Source organism: Vicugna pacos, chromosome 10 (genome assembly GCF_048564905.1).
Source record: "Vicugna pacos chromosome 10, VicPac4, whole genome shotgun sequence".
Lineage (NCBI taxonomy): Eukaryota > Metazoa > Chordata > Mammalia > Artiodactyla > Camelidae > Vicugna > Vicugna pacos.
The window spans coordinates 28,301,326-28,317,407 of NC_132996.1; the positions used below are offsets into that span (position 1 = coordinate 28,301,326).

Genomic DNA, 16,082 nt, shown 5'->3' on the forward strand with positions numbered 1-16,082 from the left:
CCGGCGTGGGCCCGCTGCTGAAGTGCGGCCTGGGCGCCCCCAGGGATGCCGGGGCCTAAAGGGGATGCTGGAGAGGCGGGTGCGAGCGGAAGGCCTCCTTCGTAACCGAGGCTGACTGGGGAGAGTCTATGGAGGGTAAGATTTGGAGAGGGCAGTTCCCGAGGGGGAGGTGCGGGGCCTGCTTAGGGGGAGGGTCTGTTTGGGGGCGTGTCTGTGGAACTGTTTGAGAGCGACGGAGAATGCCCCGAAAGACTCTTGAAAGGCTTATCGGTGAGGGTTCCTGTGGTGGGAAGTCTTCGCCTGTTATTGTTAATAATAGTGGAAATAGTAGTAGTAGACATTTTCTGAGCACCAGCTACGTTTCAGACATTGTTGCCACACCCTTTATGTGGGTCATCTTTTAAGTATGCCTAACCTCATTACATTTTATTGCAGGTGGGGAATCTGAGGTTTATGTTCAATTTGACCAGGGTTACGTTGCTAGTGCGTGGTTAGCTATACTGGGGCTTTGTCGGAGGGCCTAAATAGTAGGGGAGGGGCTGTGTTGAGGGTGTGCGTTTTCTTGGACGAGTCATTTTATTTATTCTGAGTCTCACTTTTCACATCTGATGTAAGCAACGAATTTGCCTGCCTTACCTACTTTCCTGGGGTTGTTGTGAGGGTCAAATCAGGTAAGATGTTTCTTGGTAGCATCTTGGAGAGAACAAATGACTAAGTGATGTGACTGTATGAAGGTTGTTGGTGGAAGAGAGCCCAGCTGTGTTGTTGCTCCCTCCTCTGGACTCCCTCTTTTCCTTAACCCCGAGGTAGTGCTTTTCATCTGCTGTTCAGAGTGTCTGCGTGTTTGTCTGCCCTACTAGATAGAGACAGTGTCTTTTGTCCCTGTATCCTGATGCCTGTGCAAGATATGAAATGTATCATGGCCATTAACATGCTTTTAAATGAATGTGCTTTCTTGGGCTTAAAGGGGATAGGATCGTGGCTTTCTCATTTTTATTTAGTGGCTTTTGAGCCTCTGAATAGTGCTGTCCTCTTACATGGAATGGCACTGCCTCCAGAAAATGTGGTAATACTTGCTTTAATCCATGTTTCCCTTTCTCTGGGGTCTGTTGCCTGGTCATGTGTTTCTAAAGCTCTGGATTGTCAAGTGTGGTGAGCAGAAACCTTTGATGGTAAGAGAATTGGGGCTCTCTACCTTGTGGAGATCTTTACTGCCATGAGCATAATGGAATCTGCAGGGAATGCTCTGATCAAGTAAGGCAACTTTCAACCAGCAGGAATGAGTGTGTGTATTCCCTCCCTCTCTGTTCCTGTGTGGTATTTTCTCCTTCAGAGGAAGAAGCACATACTTCTCTGTAAAAGCTGCCAAAGTACTCTTTTCTTGGCTTAAGTTCAAGCAAATGATGACTAATTGTAAAACCTGAATCTTAATCTAAACCCCAAAACTAGAAGATCTTAACCAAAAGCTCATATAAGAAATATCTCTGTTTAGAATGCTCTTTTTTAAATTTATGGAATATGGGAGTGAGAAGAATGCCTTGAACTAAGTCAGTTCTAGAACTGTTAGGATGCGGGAAAGCCCTGCCGCGGATGGCTTAACAGAGCTGATCAGGGAATGTTTTGACAGCTGTGTCTAACTGATAAAACCTTATGGTCAGTAGGTATGTTGGGGGTCATTTATTTCAGTCTCTTACCCAGTGTATACTAAACATATCAAAAGGTATTGTCCAGGCTCAAAAAGAGCACTTCCAAAAATGAGATCACCCCCAAAGGTAGTCGATCTCAATGTTGAAGAGTTCTAATAAATAATAATTGTCTTGTGCTGTCAGTGATTACTTCATTTTACCCAAGTATGTTTACTGTTTGCTTTTTCACCATTACATTTTATTCCTTTTGTGTCAAATAGAAGTATGTATCCTTCAGATGTTTTCTTAGTTTGGTTCTGTTAGTGGTAAGCATTCTTTGTTGGAAAATATCCTTATTTCCTTGTCAGTCTTGATAGTTTAGCTGGGTACTAGGCCTCCAATTATTTTTTTCTCAGCACTTTGAAAATGTTATTTTACTGAAATTCTGGCTTTTTGTTGTTACTCTTAAGAACTATGATCACAATTTAACTATTATTTCCTTGTAGATAACCTGCCTTTTTCTCTGGTTTTTAAGATCCTCTTGTCATTTGTGTTCTGCAGTTTCATTACAGGGTGTGGATTTAATTTTATCCTACTGGGGGCTTATAGTGATTGCCTCAATCTGAGATTTCATCTTTCAATTTTGTAAGATTCCCAATCATCATCTCTATCTAAAAAAAAGAGTTTTTCCTGTGGTTGCCAAGGGGGCGGAGGGTGGGAAGGGATAGACTGGGATTTCAAAATTGTAGAATAGATAAACAAGATTATACTGTATAGCACAGGGAAATATATACAAGATCTTATGGTAGCTCACAGAGAAAAAATGTGACAATGAATATATGTATGTTCATGTATAACTGAAAAATTGTGCTGAACACTGGAATTTGACACAACATTGTAAAATGATTATAAATCAATAAAAAATGTTAAAAAAAGTTTTTCCATCTGTCACCAAAGATAATACATTATTATTGACTATATTCCTCACACTGTATAGTTCATACCTGTGACTCATTTAGTTTGTAACTGGAAGTTTATACCTCTTAATGTCCCTCACCTATTTGTGTCATCCTCTCACTCTGCTCCCGCAGCAACCACCTGTTTGTTCTCTGTATATATGACTCTTGTTCTGTTTTGTTTTTTTTCTTTTGTTTTTTTTAGGTTCCATATGTAAGTGAAATTGTACAATATTTGTCTCTTTCTGACTTCCACTTACCATAGTACCCTCTATGTCCATCCATGTTGTCACAAATGGCAAGATTTCATTCTTTTTTAATGTCTGAGTAATATTCCATTGGATATATGTGCCACATCTTTATCCACTCGTCTATCAACTGGCACTTAGGTTGCTTCCATATTTTTGCTGTTGTAAATAATGCTGCAGTGAACATAGTGGTGTATGTATCTTTTCAAATTGGTGTTTTCATTATCTTTGGGTAAATACCCAGGAGTAGAATTGCTGGGTCATATGGTAGTTCTATTTTTAATTTTTTGAGGAACCTCTAAATTGTTTTCTGTAGTGGCTGTGCCAATTTACATTCCCACCAACAGTGCTTGTGGGTTCCCATTTCTCCACATCCTCCCCAGGACTTGTTGTCTTTTTGATAATTGCCATTTTAACAGGTGTGAGGTGATATCTAATTGTAGTTTTGTTTTGCATCTCCCTGATGATTAATGATGTTGAGCATCTTTTCATGTGCCTGTTGGCCATCTGTTTGTCTTCTTTGCAGAAATGTCAATTCAGGTCTTCTGCCCATTAAAAAAATTTTTTTTTTAATGCTGAGTTGTATGAGTTCTTTGTATATGTTGGATAGTAACCCTTTATCAGATAGATTGTTTGTGATTATCTTCTCCCATTCAGTAGGCTGTCTTTTAGTTTTGTTGCTAGTTTCCATTGCTATAAAAAGCTTTTTAGTTTGATGTAGTCCCATTTGTTTATTTTTGCTTTTGTTCCCTTGCCTAAGGAGACATATCAAAAAACCAAAACACAACAAAAAAAAAACCACATTGCTAAGACTGATGTCAAAGAGCACGTTTGCCTGTGTTTTCTTCTGGGAGTTTTCTGGTTTCATGTCTTACATTTAAATCTTTAATTCATTTTGAATTTATGGTTTCAGAAAGGTGAAAGTACTCCAACTTGATTCTCTTGCATATAACTGTCCAGTTTTTCCAACACCATTTATTGAAGAGGCTTTTACCAATGTATATTGTTGCCTCCTTTGTTGTAGATTAATTGCTCAAATAAGTGTATGTTCATCACTGGGATCTCTCTTCTGTTCCATTGATTTATGTGTCTCTTTTTGTGCCAGTATCATACTGTTTTGATTATTGTAGCTTGTAGTATAGTTTGAAATCAGGGAGCATGACACTTCCAGCTTTGTTCTTCAAGACTGTTTTGGCCATTCAGGGTCTTTTGTGTTTCCATGCAAATTTAAAACTTATTTCTTCTAGTTCTGTGAAAAATTCCATTGGTATTTTGATAGGGATTGCATTGAATCTATAGAATGCTTTAGGCTAGTATGGTCACTTTAACAATATTAGTTCTTCCAATCCATTACTATGGTGTATCTTTCTATTTGTTAGTGTCATCTTTGATTTCTTTTATCTGTATCTTTATATTTTCTTGGGTCTTTTGCCTCCTTAGTTAGATTTATTACTAGGTATTTTATTCTTTTTGATGCAGTTATAAATAGGATTGTTTTCTTAATTTCTCTTTCTGATAAATCTTTGTTAGTGTTTAGAAATGCAACAGATTTCTGTATATTAATTTTGTATTCTGCAACTATACTGAACTCATTGTCATGAGGTCTGTTGATTTTTTTATTTGGTGTCATTTTTAGGATTTTCTATATATAGTATCATGTTATCTGCAATAAGAGTGACAGTTTTACTTCTCTTCCAGTTTGGTCCTTTTATTTCTTTTTCTTACCTGATTGCTATGGCTAGGACTTATAATACTGTGTTGAATAAAAATGGTGAGTGGGCATTGTTATCTTGTTCTTGATCTTAGAGGAAATGCCTTCAGCTTTTCACTGTTGAGTATGATGTTACCTGTGAGCTTGTTACATATGGTCTTTATTATGTTGAGGTAGGTTACCTCTATACCCACTTTGTTGATAGTTTTTATCATAAATGGATGTTGAATTTTGTCAAGTGTTTTCTGCATCCATTGAGATGATTTTTATTCTTCAGTTTGTAAATGTAGTGTATCACATTGATTGATATGTGGGTATTGAACCATCCTTGCATCCTTCGGATAAACCCCACTTGATCATGGTGTATGATCCTTTTAATGTGTTGTTGAATTTGGTTTGCTAGTATGTTGTTTAGGATTTTTGCATCTCTAAGTGAGTGATATTGGCCTGTAATTTTCTTTTTTCTTTTTTTTTTTGGTGATATCTTTGGTTTTGGTGTCAGGGTGATGCTGGCCTTGAAAATGTTTGGAAGCATTGCTTCCTCTGCAATTTTTTGGAATAGTTTGAGAAGGATAGCTGTTAACACTTCTTTAAATGTTTGGTAGAATTCACCTGTGAAGCTGTCTGGTCCTGGACTTTTTTTATTGGGAGTGTTTTTTTTTAATTGCTGAGTCAATTTTATTATTGGTAATTGGCCTGTTCATATTTTCTGATTTATTCCTGGGAGATTGTATGTTTCTAGGAATTTGTCCATTTCTCTTAGGTTGTCCACTTTATTGGCATATTCCTCTTTAAATAATGCCTCTCCTGATCTCATGTATAACTTATGTTGAACTTTCTAATTCTGTCTTCCACATTTCTTTTCCTTTTTTTTGTAACTTTTGTCTCTTTCTATGTTATCTCTGGATAATTTAAATTTACCTTCTAGAATACTGACTTATTCTTCAGCTAGAACTAATTTACTTTTTGAACTCTTATTTTCATTAGCTTAGTTTTTCATTTCTACAAGTCCTCTTTGATTCATTTTCAAATCTGCCTCTGTTTTTCACAGGATCTTGTTCTTGTCTTGTGTTTTTAATTCATCTTGTGTCTATAATAATTTTAAGTAAATTTAACTTACTATGTCTTTTATTGTTCAATTATCTGAAGTTTTCATTTTTATTCATTTTTAAATAAATTTTCTTTTTTTTTTTATAATGAAAGGGTTTGTTTTTTTTTTAAATTTTTTTTTAATAGAGGTACTGGGGATTGAACCTAGGACTTGAGCTTGCTAGGCATGTGCTCTACCACTGAGCTATACCCACCCCGCAATCTGAAGTTTTTAGGGGTATTATCCTGCCATTTGTTTTAATGACTCTTACTCATGATGGATTGTTTACTCAAGTGTTTGGATTGTGAGCTCATACTCAAAAGGAGTATCATCTATGGCAGTCTTATGTAGCTTGAGTTGAGTTCAGTTCTCTAAAAGCAACTTAAAAAAAATCAGCTGTGCTTAGGTATAATTTATGTAGAGTAAACTTTATTTAAAGTAAAAAGAGTTTTGATGGATTTATGCACTTAAAAAAAGCTGCCCCAATCAAGATACAGAGCATTCCCATCACTCCCAAAAGTTTCCTAATGCCTCTTTACAGTTCTTCTTTCTCTCCACTTTGTCCCCAGGAACCACTATAGATTAATTTATGTTTTCTAGAATTTTATATAAGTCAGATTATACAGGGTGTACTCTAGTGTCTGCTTTCTTTCAGGTAGTGTAATGTATTTGAGATTTATCTATTTAGTGCACACATCAGTAATTTGTTACTTTCTCTTGCTAAGTAGTAGTCCCTTGTATGACTATATCACTTGTTTATCACTTACTGCTGATGACATTTGGGTTGTTTCCAGTTTTTGGCTATTGTGAATAAAATTTCTGTGAGATCATGTACAAATCTTTGAGTGGACATATATTTTCCTTACTTTTTGGAGTGAAATGTCTGGGTCTTATGGCAAGTGTATTTTTAAATTTTTAAGAAATTACCAGTTTTCCAAAGTGATTGTACTATTTTATGTTCCCATAGCAATGTATGAGAGCTCTGGTTCCTTTATATTCTTACTCGCATTTGGTGTTGTCAGTCTTTTTAATTTCAGCCATTCTCATGGAGGTGGTGTAGTATTACCTCATTGTGGTTTTAATTTGCATTTTTCTGATGACTGATGATGTTAAACATCTTTTCATTTATTTATTGACCATTTGTGTATCTTCTGCAGCAACTTTGTATTTGCCCCTGCTGGGAACTCAAGGCTATTCTCAACCTGGGATTAAAATGTCTACTTTTTCTCTACTTATAGATTTACAGGCCATAGGCTTAGTATAAATTTTTAACCCCAAATCCACCTCTTTTATGCACCTATGTTTTTTAATTCCTAGGAAGTTTTTTCCTCCCACTTCACTAGGTGAGCAAGGCAACTTTCCTTATTTACTTGTGGACAGATTTTTTTTCCATAGTCTGTCTTTTTGCTGAGGATCCCAGCATTCATACAGGGCTCTCAGCTGCTTTTTATGGGCTCAAGATCTGTATCCTGGACTATGAGGAGGTCATAAATTTCTTACACTGCTAGGACAGCTATCCAATTTTCAGCTTCTTTGCTTCTGTTTCCTAGGATTTCTCCTAGTTTCTTATGAGTTTACTTTATCTGTATGTCAGTTAGGATCCTAAAAGAAAAATAGAAATCACACACAGCTATTTTAATAGAGTGAACTCAGTAGAGGGATTTAGTTTAAACCTTTGATATAATAACTGCATTAAGCTGCTGCCTCAGCCAGGACTGAAAAACAAAGGGAAGAAGGTTGAGGTTGTCAGAACCTAGAAATCTGGAGGGATCTGGAGGAACTGCGCCCTGATTTTCTGAGGAGAGTGTGTTGCCTGGTGCTGCTGGTTTCTCCAGGCGCTCACAAGAGACGCCTGGAGGAGCCAGGTTTGGTTGAGCCCTGCCCTGCTGGTGCTGGTACCTCTGAGAGGGGAGTTTAAACAGAAGCAGGAAGGAACCAACTGCTGCTGTCAAGAAATAGCAAGCCAGAGGAAGGAGGAAGTCCCTTGTAGCCTCCTCCTACCTTCCATTTCCCATTCAGCACCTGCTATTGGCAGACCCTAACAGGGAGCCAGCTAGCAAAGGTGAAATGGTGTTGTCTGAGTCCAAGTCCCAGCATCACAGAGCAGAGCATAACAGGGTGGGTGAGGAGCTGAGAGACAGTAACTTAACTAGCAAGACTAAGAGGATTTTTATTATATTTTTCTAAGCATTTCCAGGCATATTTAGTAGGAAGATTTTCAGGTTATCTGGTCCATTATATCAACAGTCAATAATAGCAATAGCTGACTTTCCTTTTTTTCAGCATATACTGTGAGCCAGGCACTGCTCTAAGCACTTTGCATGAACTGCTTCCCAAAGCTTTATGAGGTAAGTACTGTTATTATTACTGTAAGTTAATCTACCCAAATCCATACAGTTTCCGGGTGGTGGAGTTGGTGTTCTAATCCAAGTATTTTGGGTTCCATAACCCACATTCCTAATTTCTTTATTGTGCTGAAAGTTCTTCTATCCTCTAACTTCCACTCAGTATTTCTGGTTTTGTCTTCTTTCAAGAGGACACGTAAGTCTTGCCTCCTCATCTGCATGAAACATGCATATATTTGAAAAAAGTTTTCATGTTTTCCCTGGCATAGTATCTATAGTTCTCTCCTCACATTTGCCATGACATAGCTTTCAGACCCTTTACCACAGTGGTTGTCATTCTTCCTCTGCATGTACACCGACTTTGCTTTTCAAAGGTGGGGCACAAAGTCGTCTTCTACTAACACAGCCTGAGCCATGCTGATGTTTGGGGTAGGTCTGTCAGATTCATGGTTCATGGGAGAGTGTACATAGTAACAGCCTTCCCTCTACCTCCCACCATAGGCAGCCTTTTTTCTTCCCCCAAAGGCAACCTTTTTAATATAAACTGCTGTACCAGGTCTCTACCATTGTGTATTAGTTTGGCTGATTTAGTCTAAATGCAGGGCTTTGTATTTAGTCCTGTTAAATTTTGTCTTGGTTCTTTTTGGTAACATCAAACCTGCTAAGATGTTTTTGCCAAATCAAATCTAAAAACACTGTATTTTCTTTTCTTCACAGTTTATAATTCTGAAATTAACAAGCAGAGCCTTACATGTTTTCATTCTGTCTTTGGTAAAAATGCTAAACAAGATAGGTTTGAGAAGCAAACTGGATGTTACTAGAGATTTTACTTCAGATAATGGAGATTTGAGGGGGATAGTTTTGACTATTTCTTCTACTAAATTGGTGGAGGAACTATCTGGAAATGGCAGGATCTTGGCTGTCAGTGAGGGGAGGAGAGAGTCAAGGTTGAGAGTTGACCATTGGCCATCAGTTGCCCTAATAAGGGACCTCTTGGCAGAAGTAAAATGACCTTGTGGCTGTAGAAGGGAGAGAGGGCATATTGCACAGCATACTCCTGGGTTGAGGCCCCTGTTAACAGCTGTGTCAGCTGCCCTTTCTGTCCTCTTTAAGGACCAGTTTCTTTGAAGCCAGTGCAGGAAATGCCAGTGATTTAGCCTTACAGATTTCTTCTGCCTTATTGCAGCTAAGGACTGGTTTGTCTGGTGAGGAGTAGACTGCATATATTTCAGGCTTATTTATTTTGACCTCCTGAGTGCCTTCTTGTGACTGGCCTGAGACACTTCCTTTGTAGGCTGTCAAGTTTTTGGTACTCTGTGGCAAGGTGGGTGCATTGTGACCTCAGCTCTTGGTCCTGTGTGTGGGCAGCAACTGCATTCTGCCCTGTAAGAGGGCATTTGTTGAGTGCCTAACTGCTGGAGAGTCTCAGTGAGGGGTGAGGTAACAATAGCTTTGATTGCCTACTCTTCTATCTTTCCTGTGCTGTTACGATATGAATTTGAGGGAAACCTCCTGTTCCCTTATAGTTTGCCACTGTACCCCTCATGAACTGCTGCAGAATGGACTCTGGTTGCTGACCCCCAAAGCCCAGTTTCCTTAGGCTGTGAGCAAATACATAGCAAGTGCCTAATACACCTCTCACAGAGCTGAGTATTTAAATTTTGTATGTATAATATAGGATTTCCCTACTCCCCAGCTGTTCAAACCTACAGATACTTTACAGGAATAGTATTACAAATGCTTATTATGTTCTTTACCTAGATTCTCTAGTTGTTAACATTTTGCCATTTTTGGTCCCTATCCTTCACTTTCTGGACTTTTTGACTGTTAGATGTGTACATCATGGTACTTCATCCCTAAATATTTCAGCAAGTATTTCCTAAAAAAATAAGAATATCTTCCTATGATAACCACAATAAAATCAGTACCTAGAAATTCAGTACATCAGATATACAATACTTGTTCAGCTTTCTCTAATTTTTCAATGATGTCTGTCTTAGACTTTTTTTCAGTTCAGGGTCCATTGAAAGGTCATGTGTGCATTAGTTGTCATGACTTTGTCATGTCCTTAATCAGCTTTAACTTTGAACATTTTTTAAATATCTTTTAATCTTGAATGCGTTTTTGTCTTTTATAGCCTTGACATTCTTTAGAGTTCAGGTTAGTGGGGTTTTTTTCTCTTTAATTTTTTTTTAGGGGGGGTAAGAGGAAGAGTAATTAGGTTTATTTACTTATTTTTAGAGGCGGTACGGGGGATTGAACCCAGGACATTGTGCACACTAAGCATGTGCTCTACAACTCAAGCTATACCCTCCCCGCTAGAGTTCAGGTTAGTTTTTTGCAGAATGTCTCTTAAAATTGGACTTGTGTGACTATTTTCTCTTAATTAGATTCAGGTTAAACATTTTTTGGTATAACTATATGTTAATACAGTAGTTTGATAGTGAAGTCAGAAAACATGGAAGCAGTATTCAGTTTTGCATGACAGTGTATTATTTATTTATTTATTTTTAATGAAGGTACTGGGGATTGAACCTGGGACCTCGTGCTTGCTGAGCATGTGTCCTACCACTGAGCTATAACCCCCCCAATGACAGTATATAATTTAGCACTTGATTATGTTTTCTAATCTGTAAGCCCTATGAAAATTGAGAGAAGGAGGAACTCAGTAGGACCTCAAAGAACTAGGAAAGACTTTGGTAGGAAGATGGAGTTTGGAAAATGAACAGAATTTGAGGTAATAGGGGTATGGTTAGCTAAGCTGCTGCTTGGGCTTCTCATCCCACTGCTAAGGTTATATATCAAGAAAAGTTAAAAAAAAAAAAAAGAAAAGTTAATTTCCTCTTCAGAGTTTAGAGCTCTGTATCTTCCGTGGTGGTTGTACTACTGGGAAGCCTAATAGCTTGCTTATTTTCAGACAGGCCTAGAGATTGCCCTCAGCATTTTGCCAGCTGCCTAACCTTACATGCAAGCTAGAAGGAGTATTAATAACTCTTTAAAATGTTACTGTGATGTTCATAGTGAAATATTGCATAAGTATTTGAATTAAAATATTTGAATGCCTTTAGGTGGAGGCAACACTCCTTAGTTCTGTCATGTGCCCTGCTGCAACATTAATTTCTATTACCTACCTAACCCCTGAAGGAGCTTGAATTTACTATTGCTGAATAACTGAAGGCATGGAGATGAGAAAGGACTTGGCTCATGTGGAAAGAAGTGGGAAGACTGGCTTGATTACTTCAGAGTGTACACTGTGGAATAGTGGGAAATAAGGTTGAATAAATGACTTGAGACCGTATGATGGAGCTCTTGGAAAGTTGAGCCAAAGAATTTAGATACAATGCTTTAGGAAGAAAGCAATGGAAGGTTTTTGGGTGGAAGGAAGACACTTGGAAATAAGAGTGGTATGGAGCCTCCTGAGGAGGGACCTTCCCTGGTTTAGAGACTGGAATCCTAGTAGGGCAGAGCCTTCCTAGTGCTGACCAAGTTAGGGTGTGGTTTGGTTGTCTTGCCACAGGAGGCCAGACTTTCTGCCCAAGTGACTCTTCCTGCTCTGCCACTGACTCACCCCACTGACCTAGGTTGCATGGTTTCCCTTCTGGTTGCTGTCTGATCTACAGAACGCTGGGGCTGCCCAGGATGATGTGAGGCTGAGCTGACCACAAGTCGGTGTGATGAAGGAATGAACAGCATTCCTGTCCCTTTGCTCCTTCCCTGGGTAGAGGCTAGTTCTAAGCCAGATTGCCAGGATCGCTTTGTCCAAACCTGTGAAAGCTGTTTACCAGGAGGTAAGTCAAGATGGTTCCTCCCCTCTGCATTTTCATAGGTCAGCTCTTTCCCGAACAGGATCTCTGCTACTTTCTTTTTCTTTGATCCAGGTTCTTCAAAGTAACCATCTTTCAATTACTTGAAATAAACAGATTACTACAGGAGGTGGGCAGAGATGTTTAATAAACATATTCTTCTGGCTATAGGGAGAGTGTCTCGAAGGTTTCACTGACCCCCATTGTGAGGTAGATCACCCAGAACTCTTGTGAACCAGACACGAAACAATGGCTCATACCCATAGGAGCGATTGCAGAGAAGTCCTGGTCTTAAGCTGTCATTTCTCAGCTACTGGGTTTCAGAACCATTCTTGGTATGCTTTCGTGTCCCAAGTTATCTCCCCTAATAACAGTGAGGAACAGGAAGAGGGAGGTGCATGGATTAGGATTTGTGGCTTATGCTGGGAGTCAGGGCAACTAGGTTGCTAGTCCTGATACTGCTAATCAGCTGTTTGACCAGGGACAACCGCTTAACTCCAGTGGACTAGAGTTTTCTCATATGTAAAAATGAACTGTTTGGATTACATGATCTGAAAGATTTCTTCCAGGGCCCAAACTTACGATTATATAATGTGTGATTATAAATTAGTATAATAGTTTATTTTTAAGACATATGACATACATTGCACATGCCTTGTCCCCTTCATTGTAACTTTGGGACAATTACACTATTTGTAAGTTTACTTCAAAGTAAATGTGTTCTCAGCCTTTACATTTATTCTGGTGATGCTGCCAGTGTTCAAAACATTTTTGGCCTCTAAGACAATCTTTTGAATATTCTGAGAGGCAGCAAATGTTCATGATTGCCTGGTGGATTCAATTTTTGGAAACTGCCAGAAGATATTGTGAGCCAAAGAGTAAAGTAAGCAGTACCTTTTTTGGTGAAGAATGAGGTGTCACTATAAAACAGTAAGACTTAATTTTTGTTTGTGTCTCACATGGAGTAGACTTTGGGAGTGTTTTATATTTTAGAAGACTATTTTGATTACAGTTTCATTTGATTTAACAAGATTGGAAATGTTTGTTTAAAAAGGTGTTCCTTCCTTTATGCTCACTGTGTGCATGCTTGCTTCTATGTCAAGGGGACCAGATATTGGAGAAAATGAGCCTTTCTCATGGTAGTCCTCCCAAATCACAAAAGTGCTGAGAGCCACAAAGGGTTGGAACGTGTTACTGTAGGACATGGTAGCTGAGGGGAGCTGCTGCAGTCCCGTCTCCAGAAAACTCACAGCCACAAGTTTTTCAGGCTGCAGCAGCCACTGCTCAGCAGCATGCCAGAGACGATCAGGATGGTCCCAGGTGGTATGGCTGAAGCAGATGATTTTGGTGGCTCCAGTCTTTTGTAGGAGAAATGATATATCAAGCTACTTAATAGTTTTTTTGTTCTGTTTGTTTTGGTCATCAGTTTGAGTTTGAGAAAGGGTGGGGATGGAGATGGGGGTCAAGGCAGAAGGATTATTTCAAATGCATTTAAATTAGGCTGTTTGTGGTACCCTGGAATCTGTTCCTGGAAGTGGTGGTCTTATTGATAACTAGTCAGGAAAATAAGGTATTAGGCAGCCTAGTGAAAAGATTCTAGTCACTCTGTGATGATTTGCAATTCTCTTTCTTAAGGCCATATTTTCTTCATTTTAATATTGAAATAGTTAGATATTAAAAGTTCTAGACCTGAAAACAGGTTGACCTAAGGAGGCTTGAGGTAGGAAAATATCTGTTCTAAACTGCTTGACTATTATACTAGGAGTAGGAGTGGAATTCCTTTTTAGCCCTTAAATTATAGTGACTATACTCTTCTTGCAGTCACAGCTGAGTGATCTAACATGAAGCAGCTGTTTAATGAGAAGCAGGCTTTGGGAGCTTTCTCCTGAAAAACAATCACAGGACATGCTGGTCTTGAGAGAAGTCATTCCCTGGTAGGACTTATTGTTTGAAGGAGGTGGGAGTGAATTTCATCAAAATGGACAGGGTAGATATTGTGATTTAGAAGGTTTAGAGACTTTGTTCCCTGCTGTTGTTAATTTCTAGCCTTTCTTTAAAGAGATTCTCTTAATAATTGGTGCAGTGTGGGATTCATTTAGGGAAAAAGCCCCATGTGACCACAATTAGAAATTAAATGCCTAAGAGCAGAGCCAGTTGCTAGAGAGACAAAGTGGCCTAATCAGTTGCTTTTCAATACTTGGATCCTACAGTGGAGAGAATAGGCTGCTTGGTGAGCTTGCTGGGCACTAGACTGGGAGATTTGGGCTCCAGAGGAGGAGATGACCTAAAGAATCCATACTTCTTGATCTTTCTATTTCTCTTCTTTCCCTCATTGCCCTTAAGTTTTAATTAAACTTGTATAAACACAGCTTGCCAGTCCCCTTAAAGTGGCAAGCCCATGACATTTTCTGCTGGTCACTCATGCTAGGTATATGGCTTTAAATTAGAGGGATTGTCCTCTTTGACAGTTTGGCTTCACTGGCTGACTCACTGAAAGAATTCACTAGATTGGGGCCATTTGACTGTCTTTCAGTTAGGCAGCATTATTTATCACCCTCCGTGTGCAAGCATTGTGTTGGAAAGGAGATGATAGGTGAATAAGATGGTTTCTGCCCTCCAACAGCTTAGTCAAGTGAAATATACGCAGCTAGTGTTGAAAGAGGAATGAAATAAAGTGTGTAGAGGAACAAGCAGTATAGGAGAATGTAAAGGAAACAACAGTTGTTCCTAAATTGGAAGGAACATGGAGAGCTTTTGAAGGGAGAAAGCATTTGAGCCAAATTATAAAGGGTGAATTGGAGTTCACTAAGTTTAGAAGAAAGAGCATTTTGGAGGAAGTCATGGCATGGGCAATGGCACAAAGCCTGGAAAATGCCTGGGATGTCTGGGAAAAGTGTTCCTGAGATAGAAGGTATTTTAGAGGAATGAGCTAGAGATGAGGCTGGAAGAGAAGTTTGATGGTTGGATCTTAAAGAACCTTAAGCGTCATACTAAGGGAGTTGGGTTTTATTCTGTGTGAAGTTAGCTGTTGAGTGTTTCTGATAAAGAAAAACATGATCCAATCCATATGATTTAGGTCTTGGTCTGGTTTTCAAGTGTAAGGTCTTAGATTTCAGAGTAGAGAAGGTGGCAGTCGTTGTTCTTAGAGTATAAAGTTTGTCAGGTGTTTAATGTTTGGATACTTGATTCTTTAGTTATGTTTACTAAAGCACTTCCAAAAGCAAGAAGGCAGGAAGTAGTCAGCAATGTCCCTTTAGATTGAGTTTTCCCTACCCCCTTATAGATGAAGGTTTTCTTAGGCATATACATTAAGCAGTCTTGTTAGTGGGTGACTTACTGCTGCTAATTCTTTGAGAATAAAACTCATCATAAGGGGTGGGCTTTTCATTATTTAGTGGAAACCAAGAACATTTTTTTTGAACTGATTGAAAAATAGTATATATTCATTGTAGGAAATAAGTCCCTTTGCACTTCACCCTTTGTTCTAATCCTACTCTGCAGAGGTAACAATTATTAATAGTTTTTATTAATATTTATTATTAATTTCTGCATATTATGCATATGCTTTGGGCCAGTGTTTTTGGTTATTTTCTTATATGTCTGTAAGTGAATTACTGGGGCAAATGATGTGACATTAATTTTTTTTTCCTGATTGTATGTCATGGTATGGTTTAGAAAACATGAAAAATAAGGTTTTAAGGGAGAAAGTAAAAGTGACCTATAATTCTGTGTCTCAGAAATAAATGTTATTTGATATATTTCCTTATAAATATGCACACATATTAACACAAGTATGCAGGTGTGTGTGTATATATGACACACACATTTGTATATGTAGTTTAAAAAAATAAATGGTCATATCACACTAAAGCTGTATGTCCTGCTTTTTAAATTCAACATTACCCCATGTTATTAAAATTATTCAAAATATTTTTAATGACTGCATAAGACTTCCTCATATGGATATATCGTAATTTACTTGAGTTATTGTTAGATATGTACTTTTTCTCCAGTTTTTCATGATGATAATTCTACTGTTAGTATGTATATATCTTTGTTTATATTTTGGATTATTTCCAAAACTTTTATTGCTGTGATTAGAATTGATGAAAGATCATAAACTTTTTTTTTTAGGAATCCCACTTAAAATTTTTTTGATAAAATATGCATAATAAAATTTACCATTTTAACCATTTTTAAGTGTTAAATTCACAATTAAGTGTACAATTCAGTAGCATTAAGTATATTCACAATGTTGTACAATCATCACACTATTCATTTTCAGGACATTTCACCATCCCAAA

General features: G+C 38.2%; 1 protein-coding gene across 5 annotated transcripts in view; it reads left to right on the forward strand.

Moving 5' to 3' along the window:
- The window catches only part of NUMA1 (nuclear mitotic apparatus protein 1), a 64,460-nt gene that overhangs the window by 70 nt on the left and 48,308 nt on the right, over window positions 1-16,082 (forward strand). The window contains exons 1-2 of one of the 5 annotated variants that reach the window (XM_072969282.1): window positions 9-135; window positions 7,914-7,978. The exons of 1 other annotated variant lie outside the window; for it this stretch is intronic. The gene's annotated coding sequence lies outside the window, so the exon portion shown is untranslated. Of the gene's footprint in view, window positions 1-2; window positions 136-7,913; window positions 7,979-11,578; window positions 11,764-16,082 lie in introns of those variants that run through there. 3 more of the 5 variants (XM_072969284.1, XM_072969280.1, XM_072969285.1) reach the window with 3 other exon arrangements.